Consider the following 23216-nt stretch of genomic DNA (forward strand, 5'->3'; position numbering starts at 1 on the left):
GGCCAGCCTGGTCTACAGAGTGAGTTCCAGGACAGCCAGGACTACACAGAGAAACCCTGTCTTGAAAAACCAAAAAAAAAAAAAAAAAAAAAAAAGAAAAGAACATCCCACTAGCTCTGTGCATGCCCATGGGGACCCAGTACCTATGGTTTTCAACCCAGGTAGACTTCAGCTGTGACTTTCTCCTTCACCCCTGGAGTCAGTCCATGGCTCACCTCTACATCCTGGTCCAGGAACACTGCTGATCCCTGTGTCTATTCAACCCTCTGCTAATCCTCAGCTCACTTAACACACTTTCAAACTGCCTGGAATGAGGTCAGCAGTGCTCACATCCTTCCCCTTTATATGTATTGCACAGTTTGTGACTGTTCTCTGCAATTACATGCCCATGTGGGAAAAACAAAAATAAAACAAACAGGGCTGGTGAGATGGCTCAGTGGGTAAGAGCACCCGACTGCTCTTCTGAAGGTCTGGAGTTCAAATCCCAGCAACCACATGGTGGCTCATAACCATCTATAACAAGATCTGACGCCCTCTTCTGGAGTGTCTGAAGACAGCTACAGTGTACTTACATATAATAAATAAATAAATCTAAAAAAAAACAACAAAAAAACAAAAAAACAAAAAAAACAAGCAAACAAACAAACAAAAAAAAACAAAAAGCTTGAGTCTATGCTAATTTCTTACATTTAGATCCAGCCCTAAGCCTGAGCCTCCTAGACCCAGCCATTTCTGCTTAGCCCAGGTCTTACTGGAAACACTGGACCCCACTTCAACTCACAACCTCCCTGTGAAGTACAGTCCTGATGGTCCATCCCAGTGTGCAGGGATGGCCCTCTTACATCTGAGACCCTTGATCCTCTGGAGTCCATAGCCATGTAATTAACAGAATAGTTTATTATGCACACAGTAAATGCATAGCATGGTATTAAACCCTTTGGTACGTAATAATTAAGTCGAGAGCTTTAAAATACTGTGTGAAATTGTTAATAGTACTCAAAGCCGTGGTCAGAATTCAAACTGGCACCTCTCTGATTTCATAGCCCACAATTTTAAACTGTGTATTAGTAAAACCATAATAACTGTATTTTTAACTATTACATGATGAACTTAGAAAACTATAATAACGGTATTTTAAGGTATAACAGTATGAGTGTAATGATACATTTTAAATCTGAAACAAAGACAGACTGGCAGGTAGCTCAGCGGCAGAGCGTGTGCTTAGCATGCACAAGGCCCTAGATTCAGTCTCCAACACCATGAAAGTAGAAAGTAAACAATGTTACAACGCACATTAAATAAGTGTTTATTAAAACACACTGACCCATCTCACAAAAGACATAGTTTAAGGCATTGGTGGAATTTTCTGCTACGAACGAACATCTGGAAATTTTTCACTAGGCTATAATTAAAGAAATAAAGCACAGGTGCATGATTATACCAAAAGCAACTGTTATTTTAAATGTCATTATTTGCTACTAGTAGTTGATTAAAAAATATTAAGGTGGGGCTGGAGAGATGGCTCAGCAGCTAAGAGCACTGCTCTTCCAGATGTCCTGAGGTCAATTCCTAGCAACCACATGGTGGCTCACAACCATCTGTAATGAGATCGGATGCCCTCTTCTGGTGTGTCTAAAGACAGGGACAGTGTACTCACATATATAAAATGAATATATCTTTAAAAAACAAAATAAGATGAGAAAAACACCTACAACAAGTGCTTGCTGATAGGAGCCTGTTATAGCTGTCTCCTGAGAGGCTCTGCCAGTGCCTGACAAATACAGAAGTGGATGCTCACAGCCAACCATTGGACTGAGCACAGGGTTCCCAATGCAGGAGGTAGAGAAAGGACGGAAGGAGCCGAGAGGGTTTGCAAGCCCTTAGGAAGAGCAACAGTATCAACGAGCCAGATCCTCCAGGGCTCTCAGGGACTAAACCACCAATAAAGAGTACACATGGCTCCAGCTGCTTATGTAGCAGAGGATGGCCTTGTTGGACATCAATGAGAGGAGAGGCCCTTGATCCTGTTAAGGCTCTATGTCCCAGTGTAGGGAATGCCAGGGTGGGGAGGTGGGAGTGGATGGGTTGGTGAGTAGGGGGAGAGGGGATGGGATAAGGGGTTTCCAGAGAGGAAACCAGGAAAGGGGATAACATTTGAAATGTAAATAAAGAAAATATCTAATAAAAAGAGAGAGAGAGAAACTACCTACAAATATACCTATAGAAAATTATAATTTGATTTTTATCCCCTCCCCCCAAAAAATATTTTGAGTAGTCTCAACTAACTGTCCCCAACTACATAAATTCTGACCAATTTCTAAAGCCATGGCTATTTTTCTTCTTCCCAGCAGCAAGGCACCATCATGTATAATTAAGTTTCTTCGTTTCCCATCCACCAGTTCTTTGGCTAATGCACTAATCTTCAGCCACACTTGCTCTTCTCTCTGTCTGTGCAGAAAGCCCGTGTTTTGCCAGTCTGATCTCATCATGCACATATGCAAACAGCCTGTTTCAGCTACTTGAATGGAGGCCGCCATTGTCAAGGCAGATGACCAAACCCCCTCACTCTCCTACCCCCTCTACAGGGAACAAGTTCATGGCAAACATGAAATGGAGAGAAATCGCTTTCAGCAGTTTTTATTTTTAATAGCACAGCTGGACATGGAAAACCACTCAGCTAACAGAAACTTATTGGGTGCTAAAAATAAACGAACTAAAGTTCCTGTTTTTAGAACTCTCACTTGACACTCCATTGCACATACACAAGGAAGTGTTCAGGAGACTTTGCATCCTCTATGTACTCCTGCTTTCTCTCGGGGGCCCACTTCCTTCCCTCCCTTCTCCCTCCTCTGTCTTCCATTCCCCTACTTCCCTCTTGTCTCCTCTCTCCTCTTCCCCCTCCTTCCTTTTCTCTCTCTCCTCCCTCTCCCCTTCCTTACCCCTTCTTTCCCTCCCATGCCCCATCTCTCAATTGTTTTTGAGATAAGAGTTTCTCTGTGTAGCCCTGCTATCCGGAAACTCACACCCTGTTAATCAGGCTGACCTCAAACTCAGAGATCTGCCTCTGCCTCCTCTGCCTCCTCAAGCTAAGATTAAAGGTATGATCCACTTGTTTTAGAGTAGATGTTTTTCTTTTTCTTTCTGAGACGGGGTTTCATGGAAACCCAGCTAGTCTCGGAATTGTCTTGGCTGGCTTCACCATCATAGCACAAGCTAATCTTTAAATCCTGATTCTCCTGCCTCCACCTCTGTGCTGAGATCATTAGCATGAACCACCACAGCTCTACCGGGAAGATACCAGCTGCAAAAAGAATTTGATAGTATAAACATGTAATGACTATGCTTAGTTTTTAAAATTAGTTTTATTATAATAGAGTTTATGTACAGTAATTTCATCAGTTCAGTTGTACAATTTGATGAGATTTAGAGAACGTAGTTAATCCTGTAGCAATCAATGTGAGGAGAACAAACCCCAAGTTGTCTTGGCTGCAGTCAGCTCCCCACCTCAGTCTTGCAGATACCTGGCAGCCTGCTGAGTGCCTAGAGTCTTCCTGCTTCTATTCTTTCAAAGAGATGCAGCCACACAGGGTGTATCTTATTTATGTTAACATAATGCCTTAAAAGCACATTCATTGTTGCTGCTCTATTGCTCAGTAGTATTCCACTGTGGCTAGTTATACAGGAATTGATTTATCATTCCCCTGGAAAGAGACATTTGATTTCTTTGCGGATTTTTTAGTGTAAATAAACATTCAAATATAGCTCTTTGTGCAGAAATAGTCTCATGGATGGTATCCGTGCTGGTTGGGTTTTGTCAGTTTGACACAAACTAGCGTCACCTGTGAAGGGGGGACTCTAAAAGATTACCTTCATCAGACTGGTTTCTGGGCCTTTCTGGAAAGTATTTTCTTGCTGATGGATGTGGAAGGGCCCAGCTCACTGTGGCTCTGAATCATAAAAGAAAGTAAGCGGAGCAGTCATGTGTTGGCTAATTTTATGCCAACTCTGCACAAGCTAGAGTCATGTGGGAAGAGAGAAATGCAACAGAGAGAACGCCCCCAGTGGGTATATAGGTGTAGCATTTTTTTGATTGGTGAATGATTGTGGGAGGGGCCCATAAGCAGTGTTCCTAGTCTCTATGGTTCCTACCTTGGCTTCCTTCAATGATTGACTGACCCTAAAAGCCAAATAAACCCTCTCCTCCCCATGTTTGTTTTAGTCAGTATTTTATCACAGCAGCAGAAATCACACTAAGACAGTACAGTAAATATTTTGAACTTTATACGAAGGCTTTATATTATATTCTGATATCCATTTTTAAACATATTTGCTTTAGTCAGTTAAAATGGAAATAAATATATGACTGTTTGTCTTACTGGTGCTGTCGGATAACACAATGATTGAACACAGATGCTCTAGTTGTATTAATAGTGATAATGCATTGATTATGTTCATATAGCTAAACATGATGCATCTGTATCCAAGGTTATGGAAAACAGCACACAGTATGGTACTAAAGTTAAGCTACACACATTCAAAAAAATCATTCTGGCTATCTGTTACTGGTAAAGAAAAAAAAATTTTTTTTCATTTCCCTGGCACTCCAGTGTGGTTCAGAGTATGAATCACCAGCAAGGTAACAGAAATGCACGCTCTTGCCCTGATCCTGAGTCGGAATCTGGATTTCTGCCTGGGTGATGTGTGCTTACAAAAGACTGATGGAAGTCAGAGGAAAGGAAACAGAGTCCCACTGAGAGAGTCCTGCCATCATGCAAACTTAGGGTTTGAGATTTTAAAAGTTTCTCCAATTTCCACGCCTCAGGCAAATGAACAGAATTTTCTCGGGGGGGGGGGGCAACAGCTCAAATACCCTTTGAGGATAAAAGGGATTAAAGAAAAGACCCACTCACCCTAGCAAGCAAACCACTGACCCATGATACTACTCATGTTTTGGGAAGGAAATATGTAGAAACCTTCCCCAACCTGCGTTCAATCCCCAGGACACACATGGCGAAAAGGAGAAAACCCACTTCTACAAGTTATCCTTTGGCTACTTGTCACACACCACCACCACCACCACCAAACAATTAAATAAAAATGTAATTTAAAGGTCTTTTTTTTTTTTTTAAGCTCCAAATGAATCACCAGTCATAAACTAACAGCAGTATTTCCAGTTAGTGCTACGTGTAATGGGGAACTAGGAAGGAACAGAGTCTGGGCATAGCAGAGCATTTTCATGTGGATTAAAACCCTACCCCTTAGCACAATTCCTGCCCCGTAGTGATGGCACGGTGATACTTATGCAAGAATAAACAAATCAATAAGGAATGAATGCTACGCCTGACATCACTGCTCTGTCTTTTGTCCAGGTCGCTCTAGCCTCTAAGGTGTTAGATAGCCCACTTCTCTCTGGGTGGTGCCAAAAGAACCTGGGTTTTATGTCACTCTTAATCTTGTTTCCCAAATCCTCCTCACTCACTCCTTCTCACTCAGCTTTTTTTTTTTCTTTGCTACTTTTTTTTTCCTTTTTGAGTATTTGTCTTATAGAGAAGTTCTTTTTCCCCTTGATTTCTTTTCTTTTCTTTTGTTTTCTTTTTTCTTTCTTTCTTTCTTTTTTTTTTTTTTTTTTTNNTNTTTTNTTTNTTTACATTTCAAAGGTTATCCCCTTTCTGGGTTTCCCATCTGCAGCCCCCCATCTTCTCTCCCCTCCCCCTACTTCTATGAGGGTGCTCCCCCCACCCACCCNCCCNCTCCCACCTCATCCACTGCCCTGGAATTCCCCTATACTGGGGCATATTTTCTACTCCTGATGACCCCTGATCTTCCCTGCATAGCCGGCGTGTGAGAGCTGGCATAAAACTCCCCAAGTGCAGTCACTATCTTGGCATGCATCCACACTAAAATTTGCCCCGGCTATCTGCCACCTGCACATAAAATCACTAAGGCCACCACTCTAGACATCCATGATTTGGCCCTTCCATGTACTTCTTCCATGACCTTCCATGGTCTTCTTCAGGCAATTCTCAGTTTGTAGGCAGGAGCAAAACTGGGTGTTAAGGTTACCCATTTGGCACTTGAACCCTTAGATTGGAGTCTTGGCAATTCCTTTGCCGACTCAAGAGACCCTGGAACCTGCTTAACCTCTTTATGGCTCATCTCCCTCTGCACCATGGGGATTAAAGATGCTACGTGACAAAAGTATATTACAAGTAATAACTGTAATTTAAGCACCTGGCAGATTGGGATAACTTTTTAAATCTTATTTTACCTTTTCTCTTACAGTTAGTGAAACTGTCCATATACCAAGCCTTCCTTCAATGATGGATGATGGGGGTGGGGCTATGAAACACCATAAATAATCTCAGGATTAAGAAATAAGAACTTCTCAAGGACCAAATTCCAAGAGCACAGTGAATATTTAAATTTCCAGTGCTGCTAAAGCAAAATATCCTCAATCCAAGATGTGCCCCACATAAAAAAAAAAAAAAAAAAAAAAAAAAAAAGAAATCTCCAAAGAAGACAGTACAGTTGGGCCAGCAAGACAGGGCTTAGTGCAATAGTTCTCATCCTACAGATCTCGACCACCTTGGGGTCACCTATCAGATATTCTGCATATCGGATATTTACATTAGGATTCAAAACAGTAGCAAAATTGAGTAACAACTAAAATAATTTTATGGTTGGAGTCACTACAAATTAGAAACTATGTTAAAGGACCCCAGCATTAGGAAGGTCGAGACCACTGACTTAGTGGGTGCCAGTGCTTGCCACAGAGGCTGACAACCAGCGTCTCATCTTTAGGACCGACATGGTAGAACAAGAAGGCAAATAACTCTTGCAAGTAGTCCTCTGGCCTCCACACACACGTGCAGTGGCATTGGTGGGCAGGCACACAAACATTCATGATCACGCTCAGGAGCACAAAGACACACACATTAACAAAACTCATTGTTTAAAAAGGCTGTATGTACTGTAGCAAATTTGCTAGTAGAACAATCCTTTCTTGATGAATCTTAATGGATCCAAAAGACTACAGAAGGTCATGTTTGGTTTTAAGTAGCTAATTCCTGATAGATATTTTGTTTAAAGCTATCTCATAATTAAGGAGTTGGTGTATGAAAGTTGTACAAATAGTTGGGAGAATAAGCCTAACATTTTCATTAGGGTGGTGTAATGAAGTTACTATTAATCCTGTCATTAAAGACAGAGGGAAATGGAATCTATACAGAAAACCAGGCCCACAATGAGCAGGCCTCACGCCCAAGGCTTATTACCCACCACAGTTCTCCACTATTTGTCATGTAGGTGATGTCCTACTTTGACCTCTGGGAGTTTTATCACTCCCCCTTTCCATTTTAACTTAAAAGAGCTGCAAAGAAAGCATTTCAGATTGACTATAAAAATATAATTCCCTGGGCTGGAGACATGGCTCAGTGGTGATCCTCTTCCAGAGGATGAAGGTTCAATTCCCAGCACTCACACGGCAGCTCACAACTGTCTGTAACTCCAAGATCTGATGCCCTCACACAGACATGCAAAGCAACAGTACACATAAAATAAATTACATTTTAAAATATATATATATATATATATATATATATATATGCTTTCTAGCCTTCACAGTTTGACTTCTAAATATGCTGAAGAGGAACCAGTTTACGTCTCCTAAGCCTTCTGGCCACCTGCAAACCTTGCAAGAAGAAAAACAGCTTGCGGCTAGAAACACATTCACACTACCTGGCAGTAACACCACATTTCCAAGGTTGGAAATCCCATCCTAAGAAGAAACCTAAGAGCGGGACGGCTGCCTCCACCAACCTGCACTTCTAGGGTGTGTTTCCTGAAGACCCTCTCTTTCTGAAGGATGTAGCGAGGAGAGTTGGAGGAGGGTGGACTGCCTCAGGAGCCTCCTGCTGACATGTGGAGGTCTTGATGCTGGAAATAATCCACGATGAGGGGCTTTGCTGTTGCTTCACTTGTGCATGCTGAAACAAAACACAAAAGGGTATATTTAGAGAATGGTAAAGCTACAAGAAATTGAAACTGTTAAAAAATAAAATAAAATAAAAAAGAATGTGTAGACAGCTCCTTTAGGATTTCTTAAGAGCTGCTTTATGGGGGGATGTTTAGATGAGATTTTGGAACACAAGACCTAAATGAATTAAACAGAAAAGCCCAACAGCCAAGCAAATCCCACGTTACGTTCCTGTCCTTCCAGATTGGCTTTCCAAAGGATCCAGCTCAATCTCTGAAAAATAACATCCAGTTCAATGACTCCAAAGCAAGATGGAAGTGAAAGAAGCAACTGTCTCTCTTTACACTTACGCACTTGCACAAACACACACAGGGAGCGGGGAGAAAGAGGGGTGGGGGGAGGGAAGAGGAGGGAGGGCGGGAGGAGAGAGAGCTTACCTTTATTGTTAAACACGCAAGTGAGAGGAGGGGCTACAAGCTCTCAAAGCCTTAAAAGGGGGGAAGAAAATGGGAAGGGGTTGAAAATAAAAACAGAACAGAATGAACAGGACAGCATCATGGTGCAATACAACCAGCAGCCGGAGTCAGAAAATGCATGGACCACTTCCTACAAGAAAGAAAAAAGAAAAGAAAAGAAAAGAAAAGAAAAGAAAAGAAAAGAAAAGAAAAGAAAAGAAAAGAAAAGAAGGAAGAGAGAAAAGACCTGTAAAGAAAATTTTGTTGCTGCTCCTCATACAACTTTTCTTACACGAGATTAACTGAATCTTAGTAAATCGATAGACAAAAGCAAAAATGGGGGACTTTCATTTCTGAACTCTAGGCAAATAATTATGTGCTGGTTATAAAATCATGGAACGCCAGGGAAAGACAGAGCCCACCAAAAATAGATAACAAAGTTGAGCATACCAAGGTTATTTCAGTGTGTGTCTAAACAAACACGTGTGACAAACTACTGAGGAAAAATGTCAGTCAGTATTCTGTGCCATGGATGGTTTTTACTTGTAGGAAAAGATAAAAATACTATTTTTATATACTATGTACATTTTTGTTTTAAGTACTGAGAAATTAGACCTTTTAGAACTCAGAAGTGGTGCCTTGAATGGCCACCCTAACATATAATAACAAAGATCTGTAACGCAGAACTTTGAACCTAAAGAATTATGAATTATAAATCAAAATACATTTGTGCATTAGAATTTTTCTCCATGAATCTATAGGACACAAAGTTCCTGGGTCTCTGTCACCTACTACGAACTACTACTTAAGGAACTGGAGTAAAAGAATTCAGATTTCAATGCTGGATAGGTTCTTTAATCTGAATAGATCATGAAGAACAACCAACAGTGTCATATCAAAACCATTTAGGAGGTAGAGATTTGGTACACCCAGAGAAAATAATTCAGGAGAGGAGCAAGCGTAGTCTAATGTTCGAAGGATCTTCACAAAGAAGAACTGCATGGTTTGAAAGCTATTCACAGAATTTGGTGTGAGCTCCTTCCTAGGACAGATTTCCTAAGATTTGGGCTACCTAAAGCTAATAATATGTCTCACCGTGGGCGAGTGAGTCACCTGTTACTGAATAGACTTACTCTGCTCTCCAGCCTACTTGGTGGGATTTGCAGAGCAGCACTTAAAAACCATTGGTGTCAGCTGGACATGCCAATTCTGATTCTGTAGGTCTGAGGAGAGATCTTCTCCCCTTCCTTCTAGCAGGTTCCCAGGTGATTTTTTTGTGGTAAGGCTGGAGTGTGAATAAGAACCAATGTTTCACACACACACACACACACACACACACACACACACACATACACACGCGGGCTGGAAAGTACCTTTCCAGTCCCTGATTTGGAAGCAGTTGATGATTAATAACAGGTTAAGAGGTTTGATGAGGACACACCCAGGTTCCGAAAAAAAAAAAAATGTGTGCCATCATGCTCTTTTGAGGACCTTACAGTCATATCTTGAGTAATAATTGTGCACAATTTCAAAGATGAAGTTCACTTCTACTTAAAAACAAAACAAAACAAAAAACAAAACAAAACAAAAACAACAACAACAAAAAAAAAACCCGGTGCTTTCGTCCTGAGCTTAGAAAGTAACCACAGCCAACAATTTATTTGTGGTAACACAGAAAGTGAAAAAGAAGACTGTAAAGTTCACAATGATTTCTATAAAGTTGGGTAACTGTAAAAGGAAATGAAGTCTCTCAAGGCCACAAATCCTGGTCCTTGTGTAGCTTTCTGTTCTTTTTCTAGGCCTGGCAATGCATGTAAGTCCCACCTGGATCATCAATTAATTGGTCATACTTTCTTCTGCTCCCCAACCCCCCGCCCCATAAGTCGGGCTATCAATCATTTCCTAACCATCTAGGAAACCTTCCCTGGAGAAATATATAGATTTGTGTGCAGCCCGTTCTCAAGTTGTGAACATCCTTTCGTCGTTTCTCTTCTGGAGAAAATAATACTACAATCAACACAGGCCAAGCCAGACCTGCTGCTCCAAGTCTGGAGCCCCAGCTACTCTAGAGGCTGGGAAAGAACAAGGGCAAGGCCAGCCAGCCAGCCTGTGCAATTTAGTGAGCTCGGATTTCAATACAAACAAATAGCAGTGGGGCTGGAGAGAGCTCAGTGGGGAAGCACTTGACCACTGGCATGTGTGGAGCCCCAGTTGTTTCCTGGTACCAGGCAAAAGGACAGAAACAAAAAATAAAACATCTCTCCTGTTGCCTTCCTGAGTTACAGCTGATAAAGAAACAAACACCATGTGATAAAGAAACAAATCAGGCTGAGAGAAAACAAAAATCAAACCCAAAGATTCCAGTGTTAGGATCTGTCCTGCTGCCTCTCAGAGCAAACACATGTGACAACATGTGTACCGCTGCCCTGTAAATGATCTCCTAAGCCAGTTACAAATGAGAGGTGGGTCTTAATTTGGAGTAATGTATATATATATATATATATATATATATATATATATATATATATATATATATATATATGTGTGTGTGTGTGTGTGTGTATGTGTGTGTGTGTATGTATATGTGTATATATGTATACTATAGGTATGTGTGTGATAAATGAACCGTTAGTTATATATTTTTATTAAACCATATATCTTAGATTTACTTCCTGTCAGTATATTAACAATCCTTATAGCAAAGACTGTTGACTAAAATTCAGTATTTGGTAAAATTAACTCTGAGCATTGTTTCATCTCTAAAGTGATACTCAATAAACAAATTCCCCATGTCCACTCAATCCCAGACATTGTTCTAGTACCGGGGATACAGTGTCTCTGAGACATCCATCAGCAAACCATTGGTGAACATTTATCACATTATGGTTGGGAACAATGGGAACTGATCCAGGCAGGGGAAAGGAAGAAGACAGTTGCAGATGAAACAGCGAAGGAAGGGAAACCATTTGAAGCAGGGGGAATGGCACCTACACCCACCCAACAGCAGCCTGAGAGCGGTCAGCAGAACCAACCGGATGGAAGAAGAGAGCCGAGTACCAGGAGTGGCTCTGACCTTCACACGTGTGCAAGGCATGATCATGTGCATGCAAAACCACAAACACGCAAACAAAATGAGTGAAACATTTTTTTTTTAGATAATAAATTTCTAGTTCATATGCACCTATGATAATGTTAACAGCAAAGCATCCTAATGGGCACACTCCCAATACTAGGGAGGCAGAGGCAGGCAGATCTCTAAGTTCAAGGCCAGTCTGGTCTACAGAGCAAGTTCTAGGACAGCCAGGACTACATGGAGAAACCCTGTTTTGAAAAGCAAACAAACAAACAAACAAAAAAAAAAACAAAAAGCAAGGATCCAAATGCAGAAGTAAATAGATTTTTTTTTCTTTTTTACAAGAACCATGCTGACTAAACAGAAAAAAACTACCATGTGGAGAAGCAGATAAACAAAGATTTCTCTGGAATTCACATATGTTTTTCACATATGTGGAAAACACATATGTTTTGTGCCCAAGGCACAAACATAAAAAACCATCCCCCCTTTTTTTCTGAAAGAAAATAGGATTGTGAAGTACGTAGTGTGCTGCAGAGACAATGTTCACAACAATTAAACAACTCAGTGAAATGCCTGAGACCTATTAACTGCAAACAGGAATACTTGCATTTGGTTCATTTCTAGCTGAAGGACTTTAGAACATGGTCTACTGTCAGGTGTAAACTGAAGTCGGAGCTACAAATCTATGAAGACTCATCTATGGGATCCCCGCACCATCAACATTATTTGTATAAACAAGCATCTGGGAAAAAAAAAAAATCCTCAAACATTAGGTACTTCAAAATATGTTTCACTATTTACTAATGTCCACAATCTACCAAAGAAGGGCACTTGTTTTGGGTAGTGGGTCGAGTTGAGATGACTCACAATGAAATAAATACACATTCCCAAGAGGGGGAATTAAAAAAAAAAAAAAAAAAAAAATCTATGTTCCCATTGCAAGAAGTCATGCCAGCCAGCACAGGGGAGTCTCCATGGAGTCCAACTGTTTGGTGCTGTGTTCACAAACAATGACAAAAAAAAAATGAAAAAATGCCGTAGCACATTCTGTAGGCAAGTCAGCGGCTCTTCTCAGTTCCTGGCTGCAATCCAAGAAATCCTGGGCTGAGGGAAATAAAAACCCTCCTTCCTACCGCCAGATGACGTGAAGGGGGCAGCGTCATGTGTGTCTCCCCGCTCGCCCGCCGGCCTGCGCATCTGTACGCTCACCCTATCATCTTAGATTTGCTAGACCCATCGGTCATACCACAGAATCTCAGGATGCAAGGGCTGAGCTCAAATTATAATCACCTGACAGGCAAATCCCCGGTCACACATTTAAGCAGTGTTAACCAGAACATAAACAGAACCCTTTGTTCTGCTCTTGATCGCTTAACTGCTTGTTGAAGTTTATAATTCACACTACTTTATAATTTATGATAAATATACGTATTATCTAAAAGATATAAGTAGCCTAAAACTCCCTCCTTTTTCTGCAGGTATAAATCCCAAGAACAAGAAATTGAAACACACTCAAGGGACTGAGAAATATCACACACACACAAACCAAAAAAACTAGGAAACAAAATTTACATTATTTAAACTCACAGAAGGGAAGGGTTAGGAAAGGGAGGGTACATATCTGCTAGGCAGCCACTCTACTGAGGACTTCATCCGAGACTGAAAGGCGGTCTATGCTCAGAGTGTGTAACAGAATTGCTGCCAGCTGAGCTCCTAGGACTGGAAGCCAGGACACTAGCACAGATCACAGGAATTGGGCCGTGTCTGTGGACTCACCCTGGGGACTTCAAAACAGTACTTTCTTTGTGATCACACTAGAAACTTAGCCCCAGATAAACACTAAATCAAGAAGTAAGACAGTTTGAAATCAATCTTTGCTGGGAAAAAAAACAAAACAAAACAACAAAAAACAAAAAAGCCCAAACAACAGAAAAACATCCTATAAGCTCTGTACAAGTTCTTAATATTGAAAAATCTCGTTTTCATCTGTTTTTGAGCAGAAGGCTAGAGCAGCAGAATGAAGCCTCTATTCATAAGACATCACACCACTCGGAAAGCAGGGCCTTCATGTTAAAATACAGCATGTGAGGTTTTTGTTTGCTTGTTTGCTTTCCTTTAAAGATTATTCTGGAGCAGAGAAATGAGAAGACTGCACCCACAATATGGCTTCATTCTAGGACTGGGGAAAAACCCAGAGAGAAGATAAAGACTTGGGAGAGAGCTAGATAAACGGTAGAAGGGCCAGGATTCAAGGTTTATCCCAGATCTTAATCAGGAAAGCAAGCAGGTCCTTGGAAATGCTCTTGCCAAGCCGAGTAGGGAGAAGGCAAAGCCACCTGAGGGTACTGAACCATGATGATGGTATTGACCTCTGGCACCCTGTGGGGCACTTTCAAAAAGAGGGACAAGGGCCTAGAGATCAAGTCTGAAAGTCAGCTCAAAGGGGAATTTAGGCAGAGTCTGCCTGTGACTGCTCTATGAGGCAGTCCTGAGACCCAGAACCAGGAAATACTCTTCAAAGAGAGGCAGAACTTTGATCCCCTGTAGACAGACACACCCTGTACCAGTGTCCAGGCCTACAGGAACTGGAGCAGGGATGGGTCTAACTTGATCAATAAGTGCTGTCTCACACAAGGCTGAGGTCTAGAAATCAGAAAGGAAGGTGTTGGCAGATCCGTGTTCCCTCTGGGAGTTGCCGGGAGCTCCTACTCTGGCACTCTGTGAGCTTTGCTGGCAAGCTTAGGCGGTCTGTGGCTTAATAAACTAATTGCATCTCTCAAATCGCCACCTTCACCTGGTGTTTTCCCCAGGCCTCAAACCTTACATCAGTTAATTGTTTTAAGGGCTCATCCCATTCCAGGATGACCTCATCAGATGCAATTCGATTTACAAAGAAGACCATAGCCCTAGGGGACTGGAGAGATGGCTCCGTGGTTAAGAGCACTAGCTGCTCTTCTAGAGAACCCAGGGTTCAGTTCCCAGCACCCGTAGGTCAGTTCACAACTGTCTGTAACTCTAGTTCTGGGAAATCTGACTCCCTCACACCAATGCACATAATAAATAAATAAATAAATAAATAAAGCAAGCCATTTAAAACGGAGGAAAGACCTAGTCACATTGACACACTCCTGGACCTGCAGTCACACAGCTGGGAACCAGCCCCTCCACACAGGAGGCTTAGGCATCTCCCAGAGTGATCAATTCGCCTTTCAAGGAAGAGCCCCCCCCNCCCCCCNCCCCCCACCCCCGGCAGGTGTGAAACAGGAAGTGCAATGCAGTTTGTGAATGTAAATACCAAGGAGTCTGTCTAGTTGAACACCCCAACTGGCAAGTTCTGTAAGCAAACCCAAGTGTGATAAGTCTGTTAGATAAGCACATACCCATGGGGTACATCGTGCCCTGCACAGAGTTGGCAATGTGCTGAGCTATCTGCTTTATCTCTATTTTCCTCTATCCTCCTTGCAGAACTCCCCCTCACATTCCATCTCTAAGCTCATTACAGCTCGAGGAACTGCCAACGTTTTCCCTCTCACATCTATTTCTTTCCTAGGAATTCTAAGCTCCTAGGGTTGGAATGTGTTCGGGTCCTATTTCCTATAATTTCCAAGGAGGTGAACCTGAAAATGAAAAGCAGCTAGGCGACATAGCATTAGTAATCAGGGGAGTTTACTAATTAGTAAACAGAAGAATAGAGGTTTTCTAGAATTAAAAGTAATTCAGACATTTAGCATCAGATAACACATACACTGTGAATAACAAACAGTTTATCAATTCAAGAGAGAGGAAGCAAGCCAAAACTTAACTGCAGTACTAACAAATCTATATCAAACATAGGTCCAAATTTGCATATAAATTATAAAATGTATAATTATGCAAAAATGAGCTGTAGATCAATACATAGTTTGTTTTTTTGGTTTGCTTTTTTTTGGTTTTTTTTTTTTTTTTTTTTTTTTTTGGTTTTTCGAGACAGGGTTTCTCTTTATAGCCCTGGCTGTCCTGGAACTCACTNTGTAGACCAGGCTGGCCTCGAACTCAGAAATCTGCCTGCCTCTGCCTCCCGAGTGCTGGGATTAAAGGCATGCATCACCACGCCCAGCTCAATACATAGTTTTATAAGGTATCTTGTTTTATATTATAGAAGTAGCACAAGTTTCAAAGCATATATTTCCAGGAAAGCTATTGATCATGTTCATTGTCTGACTCTACTCTCACACAGCATTTAGACTCTCGAGCTTTAGAAATTGCAAGTAATAGAAACTCCCAGTGTAAGCAGGAGTGGGTGGGCTGGTGAGCAGGTGGAGGGGGGAATGGGATAGGGGATTTTCAGAGAGTAAACCAGGAAAGGGGATAACATTTGATATGTAAATAAAGAAAATATCTAATAATAATAATAATAATAATAAAAACTCCCAATGTGAGATGATATCAACACTTCAATTGTTTTCTTATAAGAACAGGAGTTAAAAGAGAACGATTAAGATGCTGTATACAAATCTCAGGTCCATGTTTAAAACATGTTGGATTTGCCCATTATGAGTTGCCTATATAGAGCTGCTTCTCTAACTACATAGCCTTCGGGCTAAATATAAATAAATATATAGATCATGGTCCTTAATTCTGGTCAAGCCAGCTCCCACAGCCTCAGCCACCTCATCTCCAAAGGGGCTTGACTTTGAATGTTATGCTCTAGTAACACTAGACACTGAGCGGCTCTCAGACACGGAGCAGTTCTCAGTCCTACTGGACACTGCCTCATGGCTACAGGGACCTTTGGCAATGTTTTTGAAATGCAATCCCCACTCTCCTACCTCCCAGTGAGCTTCTTTCTAAAATTCTGCTCTTCAGAGCCAAATTTGGTTCAGATGTAGAAAAGCCCAAGAAAGTAGGTGCACATAAAGTCATGTTAAAACAGGAATAATTTTAACTATATATGTGTCTCTCTGTGTGTGGGGGTGAATATTTAAATCATTAAAGAAAATGAAATTATTAAAGAAAATGAAATTATACAAGACACAAGGGAAGCTTCAGAGTAGAGGCATCAACCTAGAGTCACCTAACTAGGAACTAGCTATCTATGCATATCTGTTGTTATTCACTGGCAGATAACTAAAGCACAATATATATGTCATATTGTCCAAAGTGAATTCAGCATCTGTGAAGAAACAAACCAGGTGGGTGGGCAGCAACATTTGGTAAGTTCAGCCTGAAAGACTTTCAGGAGGAAGATAAGTTTTAACTATCTTCGTAATAGCTGCAATGACAGGTCTAAAAATAAAATTATAAAGCCAGGCAATGGTGGTACACGCCTTCACCCCAGCACTCAGGAGGTAGAGGCAGGCAGATCTCAGTGAGTTTGACGCCAACCTGGTCTACAGGACAATGATGACGTCAAGAGTCACTGTCTCAAAACAAACAAATGAAAGAATGAAGTTGTAATACTAATAACAGTAAATAACACTAATACAGACATTTGAATACATGGCAGAAACTATGCTAAACTGTTCTTGTATTTTTCTTTTCAGTCATTGTGACAACTACACCATGGCTATCACTTCCAGGTAAGGAAAAGCAGGGCTATGGGGAGTTAAGCAGCTTCCGTCAGGAAATAATAACCCATGATGTTGGGATCTGAGAAAACAGAGTCTGCATTGGATGGGAGAGTGTGAAGTCAAAGAAAAGGCCTCCAGTGTTACCACACAGCCCGGCCTGAATTCCAGGGAATGCCGTGACTCTAGAGTCAAACTCAAACACTGAAAAGAAAGATCACGTGATATCGTGGGCTTTAAAAGAGAAGTTTAAAACCTCCCTAAAGAAACTAAGCTAAAGAATGAATGTTTTGTGCACTGAATACCGGTGTTTGTAGGCTGAGTGCTTGGACAGATAAGAATATGTTTCTTTTACCATGAATGCCAAAGAGCCCTGCCCACCAAATTTATAAAAAATGAGCTTTTGTAGTAAATAAGCAAAATCTACCCTCCAAAATGTACAGCGTCTAAAAACATGCGTGCTTTATGTTCAGACAACACGACGATCTCTAATCCCCTATTAATTTTTAAAACGTAACTTTTTTTGTAGGACAGGTACAATAAAGTTAAACTAAGTCATTTGATGTTTACCTGAAACATTGCCCCAAAAAGCAAGTCACTTGAGAACAGTGTCTTTTGTAAGATCCATTTACAACAGAAAAGTTTTAAAATCATCACACTCTGTTAAAATTATAAATTAATTCCTCTTGGAAAAGCAGCTAAACACTTACTCATACCATTTAAATGCCTAGATTTTATTTTTTAAATTATTTTATTTTATTTTTTTTCAAGCAGGGTTTCTCTGTGTAGCCCTGGCTGTCCTGAAACTCTCTCTGTAGACTGGACTGGCCCCAAACACAGAGATCCACCTGCTTGCCCATGCCTCCAGAATGCTGGGATTAAAGGAGTTTACCACCACTGGCTGGCATAATTTCATTTTCTAGTGTGTATATCTGTATGCTGAACCCCATGCCTTATACATGCTAGAAAAGTTCTCTTCCACGCAGTTACATTCCTAGGTAGTATTTCTCAAGTTTTAAATATAATCAGTCATCCATAAACAGGGGTCCGTCAATCTACGCTTCCCCTTATTCCCCAGCTTTATGCAGTTCCTGCCCAAGCTCCCCCCTAACCCCACCAACCTCTCCAGTTCCAGCTTCCTCCGTCTAGCAATGCACCCAGCCTTGTCAGCTTTGCTAAGGAGCTTTTTATGCCCTGGGGCACTAAATATATCTCACGGCAGGTAAGTAATACCAAACAGGTATCTAGGAAACACCAGAACAAGCAGTTGAAACTTGATTAGCAATGAAATTGTGGCCTAAGAAACTGGTTGGGGGAAAGAAAACGCATGAAACTATGAATACAAAGCTCGTAAACTTTTTTTTTTTTTTTTTTTTTTTTAGGTTTTTTTTTTTTTTCGTGACCCAAATATCCAAACATGGGCTCACTAAGGTGTCCATAATGGCCTTAAACTTCCAATTTCCCCATCTCCAGAGCAACCGTGATGACAGAGCTGAGTCACCAGGCCTGCTAAGATGTCTTATTCCTAAAGAGTCGATTAACCTTATTATTCATGATGGCAGCACCCTTAAATGCCTCATTAATGCAGCCACAAACCTAAGTAGCCCAACACAAATTACCATCAATTGGGAATTATGAAACTGTACTGACAGTTTGCTGTACATGAAAAGAAAAGTCAGAATACTCACTCGCTGGCATCTACATAGCCATCTCTCCCAGCATAAGCACATTGGAACTTTTCGAGAAAAAAAAAAAAAAAAGAATACAGTATTCCCCCTGCTCTTATAGGATTTTTGGTTCCATTCTCGTTGGATGATTGTTTCGTTTTTTGAGATGACTTTTTATGTACTCCAAACAGTACTCAAATTCCTGCTTCAACCTCACAAATTCAAAGATTAGCAGTAGGTACAACCACCATGTCCCACTTAGAGTTTCAGCTAGCGTGAACAAATTTATGGGAATGAACCTGTTTTTTCTTCTATTAGGAGAAACTTTTTTTGTTGTTTTTTTGTTTGTTTGTTTGTTTGTTTGTTTTTCGAGACAGGATTTCTCTATATATAGCCCTGGCTGTCCTGGAACTCACTTTGTAGACCAGGCTGGCCTTGAACTCAGAAATCTGCCTGCCTCTGCCTCCCAAGTGCTGGGATTAAAGGCCTGCGCCCGGCTAAGAGGGAGGAGCTTTTCAAACAACACCCTGATAATCACAATACCTACCAGGTTGAATGCTGAATGTGACAGTCTTGTAACTGAGCTAATATAGTAACATTAACCTTTGATGTAAGCATTAGGTGGGTGATAGCTAATTTTGGTCGTCCACGTGACACATCCAGGAAGAGGAAATCTCAATTGGAAAATTGCCACTATCAGTTTGGCCTGTGGACACATCTGCCAGGGCCCTAATTACTGATTGATGTGGGAAGGCCCTGCCCACTGTGGGAGGGGTCATCCCTGGGTGGGTGGGCCTAGGCTTTATGCCACCGGTACCTGAGCAAGCCAAGGGAGGCCAATAAGCAGGATTCCTTCATTGCAAGGTCCTTTTCGAGTTTTCCTCAGCAGTGGACCTATAAGCCAAGTGAACCCCTTCCTCCCCTTGTTGCTTTTGGTCAGTGTTTATCCCCGAAACATAAAGCAACCTAGAACATTTGTGTTGTCTGTTAACTGTTTGCCACCTCTACATGTTGACCACAGTGCTTTCCTCTTGAACAGAAAGGAATTCTAGATGTAATGTAATAAAGAATACAGATTTCCGAGTTCGAGGCCAGCCTGGTCTACAGAGTGAGTTCCAGGACAGCCAGGGCTACACAGAGAAACCCTGTCTCGAAAAACAAACAAACAAAGAATACAACGTTAGCATATTGTGCCCATATATAATTGAGAGGCTGAAGCAGGAAGACCAAAATCCTGAGCTGACCCCCATTTCAAAAGGGGGGAAAAAAAGTGAAAACCAAAAGTCAAAAGTAAGCAGCTAGTAGATAGGTAACGAGAAATGAACACATCAAAGTCTCTCAAAGGCGATTTTTCTCTCTAAAATCTAGGTCAGTCTTTTCCAGAGAGTAATGTGCAGGTCACACGAGCCCTCCTGGAATCAAAGGATAATTGAAAGTTGACGGGACGTCTGAGCATTACTAATAAACCAGTACTACTATTAATCAGAAATAATAAATCCCAGATCTGCGCCACTACTTTCACATTTCCAAGATAATGTATGGGGAAGAATGAAAAAGGAATCGCCACAGACATTACATTCCCACGACAGAGACAAGATGGACCCAGATGACAGACCAAAGAGAGGAAACAAACTCAGGGAGGCCCAGCCTTTGTTATTATTTAGAGTGGTGCCTCTCTCATCGGCTGCCTTGCTATTGTTTACAGCTATGACTTAATTTGAATAGATAATTAATTTCTGGTATCTGGTTTCAAGTGTTTCCAGCCAACCCAAAGATTGCACAGAGACATGAGATATTCAGTCCAGAGCAGATCTGCTAACGTGAAATTAAGCAAGTATGTGAGGTTCCCCACCCCCTCCCCCCAGAGGCTGTGAGGAACACCATGCAGGTTCTCTGTGCCCTGCCCCTGCGCATACCTACGCCTGTGCTGGGAGGAAGGAAAAGCTCAAGCTCGGTGATTGCCAGTGAGTCAGCCACTGGAAGCTGCAGTTCTGTGCAGTGTGGGGCATGATGGGTAAAGGAGGCTCCAGTTAAGTGCATCCAACACTTAGCTGTGCCAGGTTTAATGGCACCACAAAATCCATCCCACTTGGGTATCTCAGACTCCATTTCCCACTCCATGCTTTGTACTCTTCTAGGGCTACCCAGTATCCAGACTGTGGATACACAGTATCTAGTATTCCTAGACTGACTTTTCTTTTCCCAAACACTCTAAGTCCATGCATGGCCCTGAACCTTTGGAGCTGCTGTTTCCTCTTCCTGGAATCCCCTTCCTTCTGCTCTCTACTTTATTGGCTTTTTCCTCAATCACATCTCACCCATTGCCACTTCAGAGAGATCGACTGCTTCCCTCAGAACCCTCTTGTCTTAGTCAGGGTTTCTATTCCTGCACAAACATCATGACCAAGAATCAGTTGGGGAGGAAAGGGTTTATTCAGCTTACAGTTCCATCCTGCTGTTCATCACCAAAGGAAGTCAGGACTGGAACTCAAGCAGGTCAGGAAGCAGGAGCTGAGGCAGAGGCCATGGAGGGATGTTNCTTACTGGCTTGNTTCCCCTGGCTTGCTCANCTTGCTTTCTTATAGAACCCAGGACTACCAGCCCAGGGATGGCACCACCCACAGTGGGCTGGGCCTTCCCCCCTTGATCACTAATTGAGAAAATGCCTTACAGCTGGATCTCATGGAGGCATTTCCCCAACTGAAGTTCCTTTCTCTGTGATAACTCCAGCCTGTGTCAAGTTGACACACAAAACCAGCCAGTACACCCCACTTAACATCTTATCGGATCAGCACCACAATGCATCGTCCCTACAATGCCACACCCAGCCCATCTGAAATATGTTTTTCACTTGTGCCTTTCCTATTGACTCCGAATCTCACAACGCTCTATTAGAACACGGAATCTTTCTGTTCTGTCTCTACACTATGCACCCTTCCATCCTTCAAGAATGTCTCTTGTTATACAGGCATACTAAGTTATATTTATTACCCATGAAGAATACCCTACCTTATGAGTGGCAATGCAACAAGTCACCCAGGATTCACTGGAACTACTTTTCTCTGTAGCCTTGCATCCTAGGGCAGCTCCCATCCCCTCCATACCAACTCTAGACCTACTTCCACAACCTGGAAGTCGGGAATGACCCTCTAGCTTTGGGGGAAATATCTAGATTTCTTGTATTTCATCTGGAGGCCTTATTTCTCACCATGTTAAAAGAAAAAAAAAAAATCCTTCCATTCTTATGAGATAAAAGGCACATAAATGAATAGTCTTCAAAATGTTTACATGCTACTGAAAACAAAAAACAAAAACAATACCATCTACATACTTTCTGTGAGAAGGAGAGAGAATGGGGGGGGGGGGGACAGGGCCTTTTCACACTGGCTCTCAATATTCGTGATGAGAAAAACTTCCCAAGAGCTGGCTGCTTTCCTCCTGTTTTTTTTGTTTTGTTTTGTTTTGTTTTGTTTTTTCCCTCAGCTTCCCACAAAAGGAACTCCCCTAGCATCTGACCAGAAAGTGTGGCAAGGAGAGATAGTTCAGCAACTCTTACTTTGGGTGACCAAGAAAAGAAATTCAGACGTGGGAGAAAACAGATTCTTAGTCTCTCTCACCCTCATTACTTCTCTCCTAGAACCTTTTCCTTAGCCCGAGGGGACAGCAGTCAAGTTCTGGATCAAGTCTGAGGTGACTACAATTAGTGGTGTTGCCATCAGGAAAGAGTTCCTGTCACCACAAAAAGTGAGACAATCCTGTTTCTGTTTTTTTGTTTTTGTTTGTTTTTTTGTTTTTTGTTTTTGTTTTTGTTTGGTTTGGTTTGGTTTGGTTTTGGTTTTTCGAGCCAGGGTTTCTCTGTATAGCCCTGGCTGTCCTGGAACTCACTTTGTAGACCAGGCTGGCCTCGAACTCAGAAATCCACCTGCCTCTGCCTCCCTAGTGCTGGGATCAAAGGCGTGCTCCACCACGCCTGGTGACAATCCTGTTTCTGGCACCCTGATATGGAACCACTGACATATATAATGCCCGTGTACTATTTTGTCACATGCCAAGCTTGCTCCAAGTCATAAAATACAACTTCTGGGGTCAGTCCTCTCCCTCCACCATATAGGTCTCAGAAATCAATCTCATGCTTGATAGCAAACCTTTACCCACTGAGCCATCATCTCTCGGCCTCCACTACATTTTTGAATCATAAGACTTAACTCAGAACTGTGACTAGTATGCCATTATCCACAGTAGCAGGCATACACAAGACTTTGAAAGACTACTGATGGGCTGGAGAGAGATGGCTCAGCGGTTAAGAGTGCCGACTGCTCTTCTGAAGGTTGTGAATTCTAATGCCAGCAACCACATGGTGGCTCACAACCATCCATAATGAGATCTGATGCCCTCTTCAGGGGTGTCTGAAGACAGCTACAGTGTACTTACATATAAGAAAGAAAGAAAGAAAGAAAGAAAGAAAGAAAGAAAGAAAGAAAGAAAGAAAGAAAGAAA

The 23216-nt window shown here is 41.8% G+C and overlaps 1 protein-coding gene across 2 annotated transcripts in view; it reads right to left on the bottom strand.

Annotated features, from left to right (window-relative positions):
• Positions 1 to 23216, bottom strand: part of St3gal6 (ST3 beta-galactoside alpha-2,3-sialyltransferase 6) — a 64784-nt gene that overhangs the window by 38228 nt on the left and 3340 nt on the right. For both annotated transcript variants that reach the window (XM_029544748.1, XM_021209555.1), the window contains exon 2: positions 7819 to 7985. The gene's annotated coding sequence lies outside the window, so the exon portion shown is untranslated. The remainder of the gene's footprint in view (positions 1 to 7818; positions 7986 to 23216) is intronic.

Source organism: Mus pahari, chromosome 12, assembly GCF_900095145.1.
Source record: "Mus pahari chromosome 12, PAHARI_EIJ_v1.1, whole genome shotgun sequence".
Classification (NCBI taxonomy): domain Eukaryota; kingdom Metazoa; phylum Chordata; class Mammalia; order Rodentia; family Muridae; genus Mus; species Mus pahari.